Below are 16,743 nucleotides of genomic sequence, written 5' to 3'. Positions count from 1 at the left end.
CTCGCCATGCCCCTCATTGAATACCTTGGGGTGTCTTCTTTCCAAAGTGGGGTCACATGTGGGGTATTTATACTGCCCTGGCTTTTTAGGGGCCCGAAAGTGTGAGAAGAAGTCTGGGATCCAAATGTCTAAAAATGCCCTCCTAAAAGGAATTTGGGCCCCTTTGCGCATCTAGGCTGCAAAAAAGTGTCACACATCTGGTATCGCCGTACTCAGGAGAAGCTGGGCAATGTGTTTTGGGGTGTCATTTTACATATACCCATGCTGGGTGAGAAAAATATCTTGGTCAAATGCCAACTTTGTATAAAAAAATGGGAAAAGTTGTCTTTTGCCAAGATATTTCTCTCACCCAGCATGGGTATATGTAAAATGACACCCCAAAACACATTGCCCAACTTCTCCTGAGTACGGCGATACCAGATGTGTGACTTTTTTGCAGCCAAGGTGGGCAAAGGGGCACACATTCCAAAGTGCACCTTTCGGATTTCGCAGGCCATTTTTTACACATTTTGATTGCAAGGTACTTCTTACACATTTGGGCCCCTAAATTGCCAGGGCAGTATAACTACGCCACAAGTGACCCCATTTTGGAAAGAAGACACCCCAAGGTATTCCGTGAGGGGCACGGCGAGTTCCTAGAATTTTTTATTTTTTGTCACAAGTTAGCGGAAAATGATGATTTTTCTTTTTTTTTCTTTTTTCCTTACAAAGTCTCATATTCTACTAACTTGCGACAAAAAATAAAAAATTCTAGGAACTCGCCATGCCCCTCACGGAATACCTTGGGGTGTCTTCTTTCCAAAATGGGGTCACTTGTGGCGTAGTTATACTGCCCTGGCAATTTAGGGGCCCAAATGTGTGAGAAGAACTTTGCAATCAAAATGTGTAAAAAATGCCCTGCAAAATCCGAAAGGTGCACTTTGGAATATGTGCTCCTTTGCCCACCTTGGCATCAAAAAAGTGTGACACATCTGGTATCGCCGTACTCAGGAGAAGTTGGGGAATGTGTTTTGGGGTGTCATTTTACATATACCTATGCTGGGTGAGAGAAATATCTTGGTCAAATGCCAACTTTGTATAAAAAAAATGGGAAAAGTTGTCTTTTGCCAAGATATTTCTCTCACCCAGCATGGGTATATGTAAAATGACACCCCAAAACACATTCCCCAACTTCTCCTGAGTACGGCGATACCAGATGTGACACTTTTTTGATGCCAAGGTGGGCAAAGGGGCACATATTCCAAAGTGCACCTTTCAGATTTCACCGGTCATTTTTTACAGATTTTGATTGCAAAGTACTTCTCACACATTTGGGCCCCTAAATTGCCAGGGCAGTATAACTACGCCACAAGTGACCCCATTTTGGAAAGAAGACACCCCAAGGTATTCCGTGAGGGGCATGGCGAGTTCCTAGAATTTTTTATTTTTTGTCGCAAGTTAGTGGAATATGAGACTTTGTAAGGAAAAAAAAAAAAAAAAAAAAAATCATTTTCCGCTAACTTTTGACAAAAAATAAAAAATTCGAGGAACTCGCCATGCCCCTCACGGAATACCTTGGGGTGTCTTCTTTCCAAAATGGGGTCACTTGTGGCGTAGTTATACTGCCCTGGCAATTTAGGGGCCCAAATGTGTGAGAAGTACCTTGCAATCAAAATGTGTAAAAAATGGCCTGCGAAATCCGAAAGGTGCACTTTGGAATGTGTGCCCCTTTGCCCACCTTGGCTGCAAAAAAGTGTCACACATCTGGTATCGCCGTACTCAGGAGAAGTTGGGGAATGTGTTTTGGGGTGTCATTTTACATATACCCATGCTGGGTGAGAGAAATATCTTGGCAAAAGACTTTTCCCATTTTTTTATACAAAGTTGGCATTTGACCAAGATATTTTTCTCACCCAGCATGGGTATATGTAAAATGACACCCCAAAACACATTCCCCAACTTCTCCTGAGTACGGCGATACCAGATGTGTGACACTTTATTGCAGCCTAGGTGGGCAAAGGGGCACATATTCCAAAGTGCACCTTTTGGATTTCACCGGTCATTTTTTACACATTTTGATTGCAAAGTTCTTCTCACACATTTGGGCCCCTAAATTGCCAGGGCAGTATAACTACCCCACAAGTGACCCCATTTTGGAAAGAAGACACCCCAAGGTTTTCCGTGAGGGGCATGGCGAGTTCCTAGAATTTTTTATTTTTTGTCGCAAGTTAGTGGAATATGAGACTTTGTAAGAAAAAAAAGAAAAAATAAAAATCATCATCATTTTCCGCTAACTTGTGACAAAAAATCAAAAGTTCTATGAACTCACTATGCCCATCAGCGAATACCTTAGGGTGTCTACTTTCCGAAATGGGGTCATTTGTGGGGGTTTTCTACTGTTTGGGCATTGTAGAACCTCAGGAATCATGACAGGTGCTCAGAAAGTCAGAGCTGTATCAAAAAGCGGAAATTCACATTTTTGTACCATAGTTTGTAAATGCTATAACTTTTACCCAAACCATTTTATTTTTGCCCAAACATTTTTTTTTTATCAAAGACATGTAGAACAATAAATTTGGCGAAAAATTTATATATGGATGTCGTTTTTTTTTGCAAAATTTTACAGCTGAAAGTGAAAAATGTCATTTTTTTGCAAAAAAATCGTTACATTTTGATTAACAAAAAAAGTAAAAATGTCAGCAGCAATAAAATACCACCAAATGAAAGCTCCATTAGTGAGAAGAAAAGGAGGTAAAATTCATTTGGGTGGTAAGTTGCATGACCGAGCGATAAACGGTGAAAGGAGTGTAGTGCCGAAGTGTAAAAAGTGCTCTGGTCATGAAGGGGGTTTCACCTAGAGGGGCTGAAGTGGTTAAAGGGCTTCTGTCACCCCACTAAAGTGATTTTTTTTTTTTGGGCTAGTGAAATTAGTTATATTGCGATATATGACAATATAATTGTGTTACTTACTTTGATCCAGCAGTTTCTGCAAAAAAACAAAGTTTTAATATATGTAAATTCGGTCTCTACCAGCAAGTAGGGCGGCTACTTGCTGATAGCTGCTGCAGAAATCCGCCCCCTCGTCGTGTTGATTGACAGGGCCAGCCGGGATCTCCTCCTCCGGCCAGCCCTGTCGGCATTTCAAAAATCGCGCGCCTGTGTTGATTCGGCGCAGGCGCTCTGAGATGAGGAGGCTCGTCTCCTCAGAACTCCCTCAGTGCGCCTGCGCCGATGACATCACCGAAATAGAAGAAGTCATCGGCGCAGGCGCACTGAGGGAGTGCTGAGGAGACGAGCCTCCTCATCTCAGAGCGCCTGCGCCGAATCAACACAGGCGCGCGATTTTTGAAATGCCGACAGGGCTGGCCGGAGGAGGAGATCCCGGCTGGCCCTGTCAATCAACACGACGAGGGGGCGGATTTCTGCAGCAGCTATCAGCAAGTAGCCGCCCTACTTGCTGGTAGAGACCGAATTTACATATATTAAAACTTCGTTTTTTGCAGAAACTGCTGGATCAAAGTAACACAATTATATTGTCATATATCGCAATATAACTAATTTCACTAGCCCCAAAAAAAAAAAAAACACTTTAGTGGGGTGACAGAAGCCCTTTAAAGGGTTATTCCCTCCTCAGGCTCTGATGGATGAGAAAGAGCTTGAGTAATTGCTGGCCGGGGTAGGCTGTGAAATGGAAACGGCTGTGTGGGATGTTCTCCTGCTGCTTCTGTAAGTACCACAGCAGTGAACAGAGCTACTAAAAACAAGCTACACTGCTTCCTAAAGGGATTTTCCAGGCTCCTGATATTGATGACCTAACTGCAGGATAGATCATTAATCTGATCACTGAGGGTCCGACTCCCCGCACCTTCACCAGTCAGCTGTTCCCTGCAGCCTCTGGAGCTGTAACTAGCAGGAAGCCATAAGCACAGCTCCTTCCAAAGTGAAGTGGCCGTGCCAGGTTACTGCAGCTCAGCTCCCATTAAAGGGAGTCTGCCACCTAATTTTCACCAATATAACTAACAGCACTGCCCCACAGAACATTGCAGACACATCCCAGACACCTGTGTGCACTTTGTGCCTTTATTCCATGTCCAGGAAAAGCACTTTTATTATGCTGGAAAACAGCTCAAGTGCCCGGCTGAAAGTGAAAAACAGCTTTCACTCCTGACTCGATTTCTATTCTGATGATATAGGGGAGATAATGCTGTGGTTCTGGTATTGTTTAAAAGGTTGGAATGCCAGCTTTCAAACAAGGTCAGGCTACTAACCCCAAGATGTGAGCAACTAAAGCAGCCCTCCCCTCTTCAGTCCGTTTGCTTTGGGCACTTGGGAGCTGTTTTCCAGCAGAATAAAAGTGCTTCTCCTGGACATGGAATAAAGGCACAAAGGTTCTGAAGGTTCTCATTTATCCAGGTCATGGAACATCTGTAAAGAATTTCTCAATTCTGAGTGACTGTACAAAAATTCTCTGGGAATTATTATGTAACTGAATCAACATCTGGTAATTATACCCAGCATGGGCCCAGAGGTCATTATACCCAGCATGGGGTCAACGGTGTTGATCCCATTATCCTAATGGGAGTCAGTAGGTGATAATGACCTCCCAAAAAAAGGTGTTGAGACAGCATTGCCACATATAATGCTGTCTTGCCAACTTTTTCTGGGAGGTCATCACCTACTGACTCCAATTAGGATAATGGAATCAACAACTTTAACCCTATATGCTGGGTATAATGACCTCGGACCCCATGCTGGGTATAATTAGCAGATGTTGATTCAGTTACATATTTATTCCCAGAGAATTCTTAGGATATGCTAATGTCAGATAGGAGCAGATCCCAGAGGTGGAACTCGCATCTGTCTCCAGAACAGGGCCCATGACCAGTAGGTGAGCACAGTGTCCTCTCCATTCACTGCTGCAAGACCTTTGAAAATAGCCAAGTGACAGCAGAAGTCCCATAGCAGTGACTGGCAGCCGAGCACGGCCACCTCTCCATTCACCGCCATGAGCCTGCCAGAAATAACTGAGCCATCGCTTGGCTATTTTCAAAGCTCACATAACATTGAACAAAGGGTGGCTGCTCTTGCATCGCTGCGCTCCCTCCACTTCGGGGTCCTGTTCTGGAGACAGGAGCGAGTACTAGATGTGCTATTCTAGCAGTAAGCCACACATGATGAGATTGGAAAACCCCTTTAAGTACGAGCCTCTGCAGAATATGAGTGAAATACAAGCAATACATGAAGACAATGAAAACCTCTAGCAGCCAGTCAGGCTATGAGACGTCGCTCCGCTGTCCTGCAGCACTAGTGCTGATCAATCTCCACTGCTGTATGAGCCGTATAATTCCATAAGTATACTTACATGAGAAGGAATTTCTAGGATTTTCCTGAAAATTTGGTTCCTTAGGAAGAAATCAAAAAAATCTAATTTAGAAGTTACATGACACCGATCCTTTCCCACAAACCACAGTCTAAGGGGGTGGCAGACATCCAAGATCCTACTGTAACAGCCGTCACCTGAGGGATAACTCATCCCAAATATTTAATCCCCATTTACAGTGTGGCTTCATCACCAGGTCTGCCAGGAGTTATCCAGCCAAATGAATGGGATATAAATGGAGTAAATCAGACTAGATTCACCTCAAACACACCCTGTGGTCAGACTACATTTTTTCTGACAGTAAAAATACTCTTTTTTAGAAGTATTTTTAGCCAAGGGAGAGCAGGAACGTTTAAAAAAAAAAAAAAAAAAGTTTAAATATATATATTTAAATCAGCGCAACGTTCCTTATAATAAACAAAAAAAGGATCATTGCACCGTTCAAAAAACTTAAAATATTTATCCCATAGAGCAAGTGATGTAACGGGAAAAAAAAACATAAAAATGGCCGATTTGTCACAAGTTTTTTGTTGCTTCACCTCCCCAAAAGAATTTCATAAAAAGTCACACCCCCTATAATGGCATCAACAAAAACCACAGATCCCCACACACTGAGCCCCCCAAACAGCTCTGGAGATGGAAATCTAAACGTGAAGCTGGTCAGAATGTGTAATGCAAAGAGAAAATATTAGTTTCCAAAGTTTATTTTTCTTCAGTATTAAAACACAAGAAAAACTATTTCAATCTGGAATCGCTGTAAACGCACTGATCCAAAGAATGAAGAGAACAGATCAGTTTTATCGCACAGGGAACACCGTAAAAACGAATCCCATAAACCTAAGGCGCATTTGTGGGGAGTCTTTCACCCCATTTGGATTTTTTTTTTGCTAGGCTAGTTTCACACTAGCGGCAGGGGAGTGCGGCGGGTGAACAGCCTATTGGATCCGTCCTGCCGCTCCGTCCCCACTGACTATAATGGAGGTGGGGGCGGAGTTCTAACAGAAGTGCACGCAGAGAGGAGGCATGCAGTACCTTTAGTCCGACCGCCTCTCTGCGTGTGCTGCCGTCGGAACTCCACCCCCACCTCCATTATAGTCCGTAGGGACGAGCGGCAGTCCGTGGGCACATGTGAACTAGTGGCAGGACGGATCCAACAGGCTGTTCACCCGCCGGACTCCCCTGCCGCTAGTGTGAAACTAGCCTTACTAGCTTGAACAGGCCTTTAATCAAAGGTTAACAAGATAATACCTAAACATAAAGCGAACCTATACGCCAAAAATAACTGTTTAAAGTTGTCAATTTTCTCCAATTTTCCAGGGTGCACAAACAAATATATATATTTTTTAAACTAGAATAAATATTGACAGGATTCACTCAGCTACACAGAAGGATGTCATACGTACCGAGGTGCTGAAACTTGGGACACTAGAAGGCCCATTACCAAGCTCACTTTCCCAGTCTTCATCGGCCATCTTGAATCTTCCTGTAAAGATTGAAGGGACTATTTTAATAACTAAACCAGCGATTTCTTCAGCTTGCCGAAAGACTTCAATGATGAGGGGGGGGGGGGGGGTCACGTTCTGGTGATTAGTGTCACACTGAATTGTGGGTAAATCATGTGAAGGGGGTTCTCAGGATAGGTCATCAGTAACTGATGAGTGGGGGTCCGAACCCGTCACCCCCACCGATCAGCTGAAGTGATGGCATCCCTGCAGCCTTCTCATTGCAAACCAAACAGCGCCGTACCCTGTGAAGTCAACAGCTTGCGATCCTCCAATTATGTTGAACGGGAAGAAGCAACCCCCAAATAATTCAAAGAGTAATCCCAGCAGATGCATTTTGGGTATCACACGTATAGTAACCCTTGATCTTCTATGATTTCCCTGTATGTGGAAGATACAAGTATTGGCCCTTTTGTACATTACTATATTGCAGACAGGGAAAGGTTCCACTTTTTTTACATCTCAGGGTTGGCTGTATTCTTCCTTTTTTGTACTAGCTATATCCGCACGTCAAATTGGGGCTACGCTTGTTACAAATGAGTGGTGGATTTTAAAATTCTTCTTGGATATGATTTTCCTAAAAGATACCAGTGTCTACGTACTATATTATCAAAATGGCTTTTTTAAGAGAAATCGGATGCGCATCGAGAGCTGCAATTTTTTATTTTCATTGATTGCAATGTGGTAATGTACAAAAGGGCCAATACTTGTATCATCCACATACAGGGAAATCATAGAAGATCAAGGGTTACTAATACTATACATGCGATACCGAAAAAGGAGATTTTTGTATAACTTACCAGTTAAATCTCTTTCTCGCTCTTCCTTGGGGGACACAGACCTTGGGTATAGCTCAGCTCCCTAGGAGGCGTGACACTAAGTAAAACTGTTAAGCCCCTCCTCCATCAGCTATACCCTCAGCCTGGAGATAGAGGCTACCAGTTGCGTGTCCAAGTAGTGAAAGGATAACAACCAGCCAGCAACCCAACGGGGCGCCAGACCATAACCCTGTAACCAAACACAGAAGGGTGGGTGCTGTGTCCCCCAAGGAAGAGCGAGAAAGAGATTTAACTGGTAAGTTATACAAAAATCTCCTTTTCTCGCCCATTTTCCTTGGGGGACACAGACCTTGGGACGTTCAAGAGCAGTCCAAGAAGGGAGGGACCACAACCCCAAGGCGGAACACCACCAGAGCATCAGGAAACCGCTGCCTGCAAAACCAGGCGGCCCAAAGCAGCATCCGCTGATGCATGCGTATGCACTCTATAGAACCTTGTGAAAGTGTGCAGAGAGGACCAAGTGGCAGCTTTGCACAACTGTTCAGCCGAGGCCCGATGCCTCTGCGCCCAGGAAGCTCCGACTGCTCTGGTGGAATGAGCAGTGACGCTGAAAGGCGGAGCTCTACCCTTGGCTCGATAAGCCTCAGACACCGCCAGTTTAATGAAACGGGCAATAGCCACCTTGGAGACCGCCAAACCCTTGCGCGAACCCTCCGGAACCACAAACAGGGAGTCCGTGCGCCGAAAGGATCCGGTGACCTCCAGATAAATCTTCAACGCCCTGACCACATCCAGACGGTGCAGTTCCCGTTCTCTGGGGTGGGAAGGAGAGGGACAGAGCGACGGAAGGACGATGTCCTCATTGATGTGAAAGGCGGAGACCACCTTTGGCAGGAAGGACGGGACAGGCCGAAGCACAACCTTATCCTGGTGGAAGATCAGGAAAGGTTCGGAGCAAGAAAGAGCCGCTAACTCCGACACCCGTCGGAGAGATGTGATGGCCACAAGAAAAATGACCTTGCAGGACAGAAGGCGAAGGGAGACCTCCCGTAAAGGCTCGAAGGGGGCTGATTGGAGCGCCGAGAGCACCACATTCAGGTCCCAGGATGGAACTGGAGGGCGGTACGGCGGAACAGAGTGAGCCACCCCTTGTAAGAAGGTCTTAATTGGCCCCAGAGGGGCCAGGGGACGCTGGAGAAGAATAGACAGCGCCGAAATCTGTCCCTTCAGAGAACTGAGGCTCAGCCCCAGGTCCAGACCCGACTGGAGGAAGGACAGGATCGTGGGAAGAGAAAACCGGAGAGGTGGGATGCTCCGGGACTCACAGAACCCCAGATAGGACCTCCAAACCCGATAGTAGATCCTAGAGGACACGGGCTTACGAGCACGGATCATGGTGCGGACTACGTCCGCGGAGAAACCCCGTCGCGTTAAGACGGCGGTCTCAATAGCCACGCCGTCAAACGTAGCGAGCCTAAATGCTCGTGGAAGATCGGTCCCTGAGAGAGAAGGTCTTCCCTGGAGGGCAGTGGCCACGGTGCGTCTGCCAACAGCAACATTAGGTCGGCGTACCAAGACCGGCGGGGCCAATCCGGGGCGATCAGAATCGCGGGAACGCCCTCTGCCGCGATCCTCCGAAGAACCCGTGGCAGGAGGGGGAAAGGAGGAAAGACGTACAGAAGGGAGAATTCGCGCCACGGAAGGACGAGCGCGTCGGCGCCGTACGCCTTCGGGTCCCGTGCCCTGGCCAGGTATCGGGGGACCTTGTGGTTGAATTGGGAAGCCATGAGGTCCACGTCGGGGCGACCCCAGCGAAGACAAAGGGCTTCGAACACCTCTGGGTGCAGGGACCATTCTCCCGGGTCGATGGTGGACCGGCTCAGGAAATCCGCCGCCCAGTTGTCCACCCCCGGGATGTAAATCGCGGATAAGGCCGGCACATGCGCCTCCGCCCAGAGGAGAATGAGGGTCACCTCTTGCATCGCTGCAGCGCTGCGAGTGCCTCCCTGATGGTTTATGTATGCCACAGCCGTGGCATTGTCCGATTGGATCCGAACAGGGTGGCCCCTCAGTAGATGGGTCCAGTGTCTGAGGGACAGAAGAATCGCCCTCAGTTCCAGAATATTGATTGGAAGTCTGGACTCCGATAGAGACCAAACGCCCTGGACGGACCGGGGAGGGAAAACCCCCCCCCACCCCCGTAAGCTGGCATCGGTGGTAATCACCAGCCAGTTCAGTGGGAGGAAGGACCTCCCCCGTAGAGGGATATGCAACCACCAGCTGAGGGAAGCCCGAGCCAGGGGAGGCAGAAGAAAGGTCCTGTCCAGACTCCTCGGTGATTTGTCCCAGGCCGACAGAATTGCCCTCTGAAAGGTGCGGGATCGGAATTGTGCGAACGGCACCGCTTCGAAACAGGCAACCATCTTCCCCAACAACCGCATGCTGGATCTGAGGGAAGGGCGGTGATGACGGAGGAGACTGCGAACAGACCCGCAAAGGGCCAGACGCTTGTCCGACGGGAGGCGGACCTCCGCCAACTCCGTATCCAGGAGCATCCCCAGGAAGATCAGCCGTCTGGAGGGGGTAAGAGAAGACTTGGGGTGGTTGATGATCCAACCGAACCGCGTCAGGGTCTCCAGAGTGAGTCCCACACTGCCGGATGCCTGAGAGAAGGAGGGTGCCTTGACCAAGATGTCGTCCAAGTAAGGGAGAAGAAAAACACTTCTTGAACGCAGAAGGGCCAAGACAGGGGCCAGGACCTTGGTGAATACTCGAGGAGCCGTCGCCAGACCAAAGGGAAGGGCGACGAATTGGAAGTGATCGTCCCCCACCTGCGAAGCGCAGGAAGCGGTGATGACATGGAGCAACCGGAACGTGGAGATATGCATCCTGAACGTCGATTGAGGCCATGAAATCCCCTCTTTCCAGGGAGGCCACTGCGGACCTGAGAGACTCCATCCGGAATCTCTGCAGTCGGAGAAAACGGTTCAGGCGCTTTAGGTCCAAGATCGGTCGCACTGAGCCTTCCTTCTTGGGAACCACAAAGAGGTTCGAGTAGAACCCCCTGAACCTTTCCGTCGGAGGCACGGGGGCGACGACACCCTTGTCCATTAGAGAGCGAATGGCCGTGAAGAAGGCGGCCGCTCGTACGGGATCCCGCGGAGGACGGGACCGGAAGAAACGGTCTGGCGGAATGGACGCAAATTCGATCTTGTATCCGCAAGATACAATCTCGAGCGCCCATGCGTCTGAGATGTGGGCCCGCCATACGTTCCTGAACAGTAGAAGGCGGCCCCCCACCCGGGTGGGTGGGGGCGCACCTTCAGGCAGAGGGCTGCTGGCCTGTGGGAGCCCGTGTGGGCTGGGGCTTGCGCCAGGTAGATTGCGTCCGAAAAAACGGCTTCTTGCGTCTATCCTGGGCTGGGCCAGAGGAAGAAGAACCGGCCGCGGGTCTAGACCCGGTGGGCTTGCGAAAGGACCGAAAACGGGACGAACCAGCGCGACCACGGGGGGCGCCCCTCGGCCTGGACTGGGGGAGGTGAGTACTCTTCCCACCCGTGGCCTCAGATATAAGTTCGTCCAGACGGGTTCCGAACAAGCGGGAACCCGTGAATGGTAGGCCAGCCAAAGAGCGTTTGGAAGCGGCGTCCGCCGCCCAAACCTTCAGCCAGAGTTCCCTCCTGACAGAAACTGCCAGGGCAGAGGAACGGGCAATGAGGGCACCCGCATCAAGAGAGGCCTCACAGACAAATTTTCCGGCCTGGACAATTAGTTGGGCTAAGGAACGGAGGTCCTGTAGAGGGACGTCCGACCCTAACTCCCGTTCCAGTTGCAAACCCCATTCAGAGACCGCTTTACCAGCCCAGGCGGAGGCAAAGACCGGTCTAAGGGCCGAACCAGAGGCAGTAAATATGGCCTTGGAGAGGGATTCCGTACGACGGTCCTCAGCAGACTGGAGGGAAGATCCGTCTTGTACAGGAATAGTAGTGCTTTTGGACAGGCGAGCCACGGGAGGATCAACCTTAGGCGGGGACGTCCACGTGGTCACAGAATCCGCTGGAAAGGGATAACAAATGTCCAGCTTTTTGGGTGTAACAAAGCGGACGTTAGGCCGGGTCCAAGCCTTGGACACCACAGAAGAAAAATCAGCGTGGATGGGAAAGACCTTGGAGGCCTGTCTGGGGCGAAGAAAGGACACGCCGGCCTGTTCAGAGCTGGGGGGGTCATCGTGTATGTGAAAGGTATCACGGATGCTAGTGATAAGATGCCCCACCGCGGACGCCAATTTGGACGGAAGCTCTGAGTCCATGTCCACGTCCGAATCCGCCAGTTCTCCCTCAGAAGGCGTATCCCTTTGAGAGGATAGACTTGACTGAGCTCGCACGCATGGCGGAGAGAGCGAAGCATCTGGAGAAGATGTGCGCTCAACCCTTGAACGTTTCTGAATATGCCGGGCCCTGGAAGATTCGCTGGGAGGCAGGGAATCAGTGGGGGCGGCAGAAACGGTAGTCCCAGCGGGTGCGACAGGGATTGTGGCAGCCTGCGGGAGAGGCGGTCTATCCACGAGACGGCCCACTACGTGTGTAAGGCTTTCCACCGCCTGAGACAGAGACCTAGCCCAGTCAGGGGGTTCAGAGGCACCGGGGGGCGCAGCAGAAAGCGGGCCCTGCACCGGGGCCTGACATGCAAGGCAATGCGGCTCAGATTGCCCACGCGGAAAAAGTTCCTTGCAGGCGGTACAGGCATGGTACCAGGGTTTGGGGGCACCCGTGGGATCTGACATGTTGAAAAAAAAAAAGTGGTCGTACCCTGATACAGAGACCACAAGGGGTTGCAGCAGCTATGACCAGGAGGGTTAGGAGAGGGTTAACTGTCCTACCAGTGTCAGAAGAACGTCAGGAGTGAAGTCCAGATCAACAGCTGCAGAAAGGCAGCAACAGCAGAGAGCGTGCGTCCCAGAAACGCAATCTATGCACCAGGAGTCTCCCACGTGGCTCAGCTTCCAGAACGGAGTGAGGAAGCGCGGCAAAAAACCTCAGCAGAGGCGCGGGAAGAAGCTCCGCCCCCTACACGTTTGAATGTCTCCTGTGAAGGAGAACGTAACTCCGCCCCCAATGACGCGCGCGCGCGCGAAAAAAAGAGCACGCCCCCTGCTGCCGTGACTCTCAGGTTTATGCAGGAGCGTGAAAAACGAAAACCTTTGTCCGTAGAATAAGGCCCGCAGGCCCAAGTGCGCGGCGATATGCAGGTGGGTGACCTCACCGAGCCTCCTCTGTCACAATGTCCCCCGCCGAGCCCGAACCGCCGATGTCGGGCCTAAGCCCCGCCCCCCGATCACGCACGGAGCGGCGGCGGCGGGGAGGGAGAAGGATGTCAGGAGAGTAATCCGGGCCCTATAAACAGCGTGGGGAATCAGCCATTGGGGAGCGGAAGCAGCCGCAGATGGGGAGATCTACAGAGCGCTCAAATGACGACCACGGGTGCCCCCCCAAACCCAGTGCAAATAGGGACAGGGTATGGGCTGGAAAAGCCATCTTACCTGTCTTCACCCTCAGTTCCTTCCAGCAGGGTCGCCCCTTCAGCTACTGGCACCGCAGTGGCAGGAAGCTGGGAGAGGGGCTTTGCGTGCGGGCGACCCCCTAGCTGGCGGGATGTAGGGGAGCCATTGCTGCCCAGATCCCCTATTGCTTCTGTGGGGGAGGCAGCAGTGCAGATAGTTGGCACTGGCGCAGCTCACCCCGGGAGAGCAGAGAGGCCAATGCGTCTCTGGTATCCCTAGGAAAAAACAAAAGGAAAATAACAAATTAGAGAAAAAATTACAACAAGGAGAAAACAGCCCTGCAGTAGCAGGGAGTGTCTTGCCTCCTTGGACACTAAGCTAAAACTGGTAGCCTCTATCTCCAGGCTGAGGGTATAGCTGATGGAGGAGGGGCTTAACAGTTTTACTTAGTGTCACGCCTCCTAGGGAGCTGAGCTATACCCAAGGTCTGTGTCCCCCAAGGAAAATGGGCGAGAAATGTGATTTATTTGATAAAATGCCCCTGTGGCCTGCTGTACATAGGGGAACAAGTCAGATGGTAAAAGACCGTATCAGTAAACAAATCCACTATACATAAGAAAAATTGGCTACTACCGATCCCGCACCGTGTCCACACAATTGCTCAGTAGAAATCTCAGGTGATAGAGCCGGTACATCAGCAAGAAGAGGGGGCGACTTAAAGAAGCTGCGGCTTAGAAGAGAAGCCTTTTGGATCCACACTTTGGATACTTTGCAACCAAGAGGCCTAAATGGGGAAATGTCATTTTAATTTGGATGCATTTTCTTACAGACCCCGGTACCAAGAACTTGTTATTGGACAATCTTATTTCCCTTCTGATGAACAGAGTCACAGTAGGATAAATGCGGTCAATTATATGTTTAAGTGATCACATGTTTAAGTCATTTTCTGATTGATGATGTCATGATTAAGTCATGGGGATTAGGCCTCTATATAAAATGTATATTCTGTTATTCAGTATCATGCAGTTGAGGAAGGCTGGACGGGACAAAATGCATCCTGTATATCTACCTCATTATATGGAATAAAAGAATATCATGGATTGAAAAGTCAACACGTCTGCTGGGATTACTCTGAATACGCTGCATAGTGGCCGTGCTTGGTACTGCAGCCCAGGAGCGTTTATTTGAATAGGAATGAGCTGCAGACAAGACAGGTCCCATGTAAGGACTGTACGTTAGAGATGCCCTTAGAAATTATGCGAGGGTCTCTGACAGGGGTTCACACAAGATCTCACAATTCTTCATACTGCATAGATTACATTGATCTCCATGGATGTTGAAAAGAATGGGTGCGAGGGAGTCAGATAAGTGTCTAAAATGTTGGGAGGAGAAAGCCGATTTAATACATTGCTTTTGGAGATGCCCCAAACTTTTTAGATATTGGACAGAAATAGTAGAAATCATATTTTTGCGTCTGAAAGTTCAGCTGCCCAATGACCCAGTCATCTGTATTTTAGGGGCAACTGAACATTTGAAGTTAGATAAAAAAATACGACTGGTTTTGAATAAAGTATTATTCCAAGCCAGACTTCTTATACTTAGGAAATGGATAGAGGCAGATCCACCGACAGTGGGACAGTGGAAAAAAGCAATAGATAACTTAATTATAGAAGAACGTGCGATGGAGAGTTATACTAAAAAAAAAAAAAATCACAAAATTTTGATGAAGTATGGAAAAATTGGCTATTCTAGGGCTGGATGTGTTTTTTTTTGGTTTTTTTTCTAACGTCCACCCCCCCCCCCTTTCTATGGGTAGTGGGAGGGTATAAATAAAGATAAATTACAATTATGAATTGTTAATATCCATGTTCTTTTATTATTAAATTAATGTGTTTTCTGGATGTTTTTTCTATGAAATTGAAATAAAGACTAATTTAACTAAAAAAAAAAAAAAAAAAAAAAAAAAAAAGGACTGTACGTTACAGGCCAGGTCCCATGTAAGGACTGTACGTTACAGGCCAGGTCCCATGTAAGGACTGTACGTTACAGGCCAGGTCCCATGTAAGGACTGTACGTTACAGGCCAGGTCCCATGTAAGGACTGTACGTTACAGGCCAGGTCCCATGTAAGGACTGTACGTTACAGGCCAGGTCCCATGTAAGGACTGTACGTTACAGGCCAGGTCCCATGTAAGGACTGTACGTTACAGGCCAGGTCCCATGTAAGGACTGTACGTTACAGGCCAGGTCCCATGTAAGGACTGTACGTTACAGGCCAGGTCCCATGTAAGGACTGTACGTTACAGGCCAGGTCCCATGTAAGGACTGTACGTTACAGGCCAGGTCCCATGTAAGGACTGTACGTTACAGGCCAGGTCCCATGTAAGGACTGTACGTTACAGGCCAGGTCCCATGTAAGGACTGTACGTTACAGGCCAGGTCCCATGTAAGGACTGTACGTTACAGGCCAGGTCCCATGTAAGGACTGTACGTTACAGGCCAGGTCCCATGTAAGGACTGTACGTTACAGGCCAGGTCCCATGTAAGGACTGTACGTTACAGGCCAGGTCCCATGTAAGGACTGTACGTTACAGGCCAGGTCCCATGTAAGGACTGTACGTTACAGGCCAGGTCCCATGTAAGGACTGTACGTTACAGGCCAGGTCCCATGTAAGGACTGTACGTTACAGGCCAGGTCCCATGTAAGGACTGTACGTTACAGGCCAGGTCCCATGTAAGGACTGTACGTTACAGGCCAGGTCCCATGTAAGGACTGTACGTTACAGGCCAGGTCCCATGTAAGGACTGTACGTTACAGGCCAGGTCCCATGTAAGGACTGTACGTTACAGGCCAGGTCCCATGTAAGGACTGTACGTTACAGGCCAGGTCCCATGTAAGGACTGTACGTTACAGGCCAGGTCCCATGTAAGGACTGTACGTTACAGGCCAGGTCCCATGTAAGGACTGTACGTTACAGGCCAGGTCCCATGTAAGGACTGTACATTACAGGCCAGGTCCCATGTAAGGACTGTACATTACAGGCCAGGTCCCATGTAAGGACTGTACATTACAGGCCAGGTCCCATGTAAGGACTGTATATTACAGGACAGGTCCCATGTAAGGACTGTATATTACAGGACAGGTCCTATGTAAGGACAGTATATTACAGGACAGGTCCTATGTAAGGACAGTATATTACAGGACAGGTCCTATGTAAGGACAGTATATTACAGGACAGGTCCTATGTAAGGACAGTATGTTACAGGACAGGTCCTATGTAAGGACTGTATATTACAGGACAGGTCCCGCTCTTCTATGTAAGAACTGTATATTACAGTACAGGTCCCGCTCTCCTATGTAAGGACTGTATATTACAGGACAGGTCCCGCTCTCCTATGTAAGGACAGTATATTACAGGACAGGTCCCGATCACGAAGCAATAAGAATCTTGCATAAAAACGCCCATGTCACACTTCACTCCCATCAGACCAGAACTCCATCATGAACTGCCTGCAGCCACCACTAGGGGGAGCGCCTACAAAGCTCTACCGGACCCACGGGCTCCCCCTACTGGTGACAGAATATTGCCAAATGGGCAACACG

The sequence above is a fragment of the Bufo gargarizans genome, chromosome 1, assembly GCF_014858855.1.
Source record: "Bufo gargarizans isolate SCDJY-AF-19 chromosome 1, ASM1485885v1, whole genome shotgun sequence".
Classification (NCBI taxonomy): Eukaryota; Metazoa; Chordata; class Amphibia; order Anura; family Bufonidae; genus Bufo; species Bufo gargarizans.
The sequence above is the reverse complement of the archived record's forward strand: the minus strand, read 5'-3'. Positions refer to the sequence as shown.